The sequence below is a fragment of the Phoenix dactylifera genome, chromosome 8 (assembly GCF_051530095.1).
Source record: "Phoenix dactylifera cultivar Ajwa chromosome 8, Ajwa_hap1_PhDact_Kaust_v1.1, whole genome shotgun sequence".
Lineage (NCBI taxonomy): Eukaryota > Viridiplantae > Streptophyta > Magnoliopsida > Arecales > Arecaceae > Phoenix > Phoenix dactylifera.
In genome coordinates, this window is record NC_143197.1 from 24,401,753 (window position 1) to 24,405,960 (window position 4,208).

Here is a 4,208-nt window from a genome sequence, read left to right on the forward strand (position 1 = left end):
CAGGAAATCAAGCATTTGTCGAGATACAAGTTAGTTTATTGTAAAAGAACTTATAGAATCATCCGAGCAGTCAGTTTTAGCATGTGCAGAACTAGAAGAAGGACTGACAGGGATCAAGAATAAAAAAAAAATGTATACAAAAGCATCTCCCAGGTAGTTTACACATTAAGACCCACGTAACTCTTCATGCGAGATCCATTGCCAAGACATACTTATAAGCAATTTGAGGAACAGTTTAAAATAATTAATTAATTCAATGTACAATAACAATAACTTTTTTTTACCTTTTTCAATGGATAAATAGTAATTTTCCTAGAAACTCGGGATAAGTGTTAGATATATGATATCTTAGCAAGGATGAACGCTCTCGGTTTCTTTCTAAAGTTCTAGTAAATTTAACCTTTTACTTTTTTTTCTTCAAAGATTTATAAGAAAAGGAACATGACCAAGGACTTTGCCGCTATTTATAAAGCTACGGAGGAGCCTGGGATGAACCTATATATCTCTTGCAAGATGGGCATCTCTTCCATGGAAATTATCACTTGATTTTCAAAATAACACTCCCGGCAGGGGCGATAGAGCCGTCTAATTTGGCATGAATTTAATATATATTAATCACTTCAATGAATTATAAGTAAATAATAGAATAGAAAGAGTATAAATATTGGGCATCATAAACAAACATGTCCAAGATTATCAAAATTCAACACTATTGAAGAGCAGAATAGACACAGTATAGATAATGTTGATTTCCAATCAATTAAATGAGAAAAATAATACATCTTTACAGTATCAAAACTCAATATACAAAGCAGGATGCATCAATTACACCCACAACGCACCAAATCAAACATGAATCATGAACAACATACGTGTCTATTGTCCAACTCCAGTCGCTCGATGAGGAACTCGTGAGCCCACAGTCGGCATGGGAAAGCGGCACAAAGGGCAGAGGTGGCTCTTCTCCAACCATTTGCCGAGGCACGTCCGATGGAACTCGTGGGAGCATGGCATCGCCGTGACCTCCACCCCAACCTCCAAATCCTCACCAAAAGAAAGGACTCTTAACATAGATTATGAGAGGAGTTCTCAGTTAAAGAGAAGAAATTTAAGGGAGGAAAATCTATTATTTTTGCAAATACTAAACATGACAGATAGGTATAGTAATGCATGGCATGCTTACTGAACCTTCCCACTACATTGCAAGTTTATATTCTTTTTATATTTTTAAAATCATTATGTGCATGAAGAATATCACATGGAAGACCAATCCACATTTACATAAGACTCCAAGCGTTACTCTTATAAAATGTGTGGTGATCTGTCCCAATGTTTTTCTCAAAAAAAAAAAAAAAGGAATCCAAGTGTAGCTGCCGGATGCATGGATCTGTTGTTGCATGGACATGGACATAGGAGTCTATGGAATCCGAGTACCATAGACTCTACCATGGTTGTAAAAAAGTGGGTCTATAAAGCCATAATCCAACTCTTGATACATGATTTTTGTTTTCCAGTTTGGTGGATTCATAACTTGAACAACTGTCAGATCCATTCTTCCCAGATCACACAAACTAAAAAATCAGTCGTTGTCTATAAAAAGACATAACCTAAAACTAGATGCAGACTAAAGGAAAGGATGACAAAAATATGAAAATGGTAAAGATATATCATATTTTTCAAAAATTCACAATGAAACGAAGAAGTGTTATCTAGGACTGTCTTGTTCTATATTGTTTAGCTGTCTCATTTTCTGTGTCTTATTTGTGGGTTTAGGGCTGAATGAGGCCTGCAACCATGAAGTCATCCATCATTGTGGTGTGTTGAGGGGGCCCTACCCTGTTTTTCCATGCAATCATTTTATACCTAATGAAACAATTGGTGGCGTAAGCCACCATTTTGCAAAAAGATAATTTCCCAATATAAACAAAACTAGAGATCAAAAGGAGTTAATTAGTTAGCAGAGCATTTATATTTCTCTTTCCATGCATCATTTGCTGGGGCCACAACCAAAACCTCCATAGAAGCCAGAGATTACAGCAGAGAAAGCAGGATACCTGATCCCAAGCTGGAGATTGAGCATGAGGTCATAATTCTTGTGCCCCTTGGAGATAGTCTCCCCCTGCTTCTTCACCTCCGGTGGCGGCCACTTTATTGGCAACCACCTCCCCGTTCCCGTCGACTCCGTTTCCTCCAGGCTAAGCCCTCCCATGAAGTCATTAGCCCCGTCGCTGGACGCCCCTCTCCCCCTGGCCACACTACCTTCCTCTGCATCACAATTGTAATCCCCATCCGCCTCCCAACTGCCGGCAGCGCCGATGATGCTATTGTTGTGCCCATTAGTCCTCTTGGGCGTCTCACCGGTCCCGGCCGTGTCGGCCGACGCCCGCCTTCTCGGCCGGCCGTCGTTCGACTTGGACTGCCTCCATACGGCCTGCTTCTGTAGGAAATTCTCCTCCATTCCCAACCAGTTCGGCGTCTTCTGCGACGGGAGAATCGACACCGTCTCGCCCGGGCAAACCTTGCAATCGCCGAGGTCGGCCGCAAACGCAGCATGAGGATCCCGAGCCGTCGGCGAAGTGGCGGCGGGCGACGGGTAGTAAACGCCCTTCTGCTGGATGCCGTCGTTCTCCTCACTCCAGTACCCAACGTAGAGGCTGCCGTCGGCCCAGCGGAAGCTTCCGTTGCCTTTCGGGAAGCCGTCCTCCCACCCGCCGTCGTAGCGGTTGCCGTTGACCCAGACGAGGGTGCCGCGGCCGTGGATGACGCCGGCGCGCCACTCGCCGACGTACTCGTTGCCATTCTTCCAAGTATAGCGACCGTGGCCGTCCTGGAGGCCGGAGCGCCACTCGCCGTCGTAGTAGTCGCCGTTGGCGTAGGACTTCTTGCCCTGGCCGTGCTTCAGATTCATGGACCAGGAGCCGCGGTAGGTGTCCCCAAGGGAGCCGGTGTAGGTGCCGAAGCCATCCATGAAGCCGGACTTGAACTCGCCTTCGTAGGTGGCGCCGGAGGGCCAGCTGAACTTGCCTTTCCCCATGGTCTTGCCGTGGCGCCATTCGCCTTCGTACATGCAGCCGTCCGTCCATAGGTACTTGCCGGTGCCGTGGGGGAGGTTGTTGTGCCACTGGCCGGTGTAGAAGTCCCCGTTGGGGAGGAGGCGCTCGGCGTGGTGGAGGGTGGGGTCATCGAGATCATCGGCGTCGTCGACGTCGGCGGCGGTGGGGGAGGCCGACACGGGGGGGAGGACGAGGCTGCGCCGCCGCGCCGACGGCTGATGCTTCTGGTGCGTCCTCCGGACGGTGGACTCCCACGCCTTGATGCGTTGGATATCTTTGAACATTCTACTCTCCCTTCTTTTCTTCCTCCTTCTTCCGGCTTAACGGTGCAATTTTTTAACGTCTTTCTTTCACCAACACCAATGCTCGGTGTATCATTTCTGAGAGCCCGGCAAATGGGGAGGAGGAGAATGCGGATCGATATATCCAGGTACTTTAGATTTGGTGTTCTTCTTTTGGATCCTGTCGTTTGCTTTGTTTTTGTTCGAGATGTTGTTTTCTCCAGATGGAGATTGCAACGAGGGAGGAAGGGGATTCTGATGAGTCCCCATCTTTTTCGGGCTGGGTTCCGGATGGGGCTCCGACGAAGGATGGGAAACCCAACACCTGGAGGGAGGAACAACGGAGACATCCCCTTCTTTCTAGCCCCAGGCCTCTTCCTCCTCCTCCTCCTCCTCTTCTTACACAAATACGAGGCGTTATTCTCTTCTTATTTTAGGGATAATGGGTGTGGAGTTGTGGACAGCGGGGCACAGAGTCGTAGCGTTCGCTGAGAACAACGAGGCTTCATAGGTTTAAATTATATAACGGGCATCTTGAGAATCCCAGATGTCTCTTGATACTCGGGATGCCGGGGAATTGCCTGGTCCACCGTGGAAATAGAGGCCGGGCCCACCAAAAAGCTGAAATGAGAGATGAATTCCATAATCCAAATTCCCATGAAGAAAGAACGATGGCAGTGTCCACTCATAATTAAAATAGCCGGTGACAAAATAGCTGGCCAAAAATTATTATTTAATTTTTTTTTAATTCGGCAAACTAAAAATTTAAATTCATTTAAATCTAATCATAAGCATTACAATCCATCCGTGGCTAGCCTCAATTGATCCATGCTGCAATGTGCCCTACTCTATATAGGTTATGGATCGGATCCAT

The 4,208-nt window shown here is 46.4% G+C and overlaps 1 pseudogene; it reads right to left on the reverse strand.

Moving 5' to 3' along the window:
• Positions 1-1,878: 1,878 nt before the first annotated feature.
• Positions 1,879-3,350, reverse strand: LOC149753046 (phosphatidylinositol 4-phosphate 5-kinase 6 pseudogene; annotated as a pseudogene).
• Between the last annotated feature and the right edge of the window lie 858 nt (positions 3,351-4,208).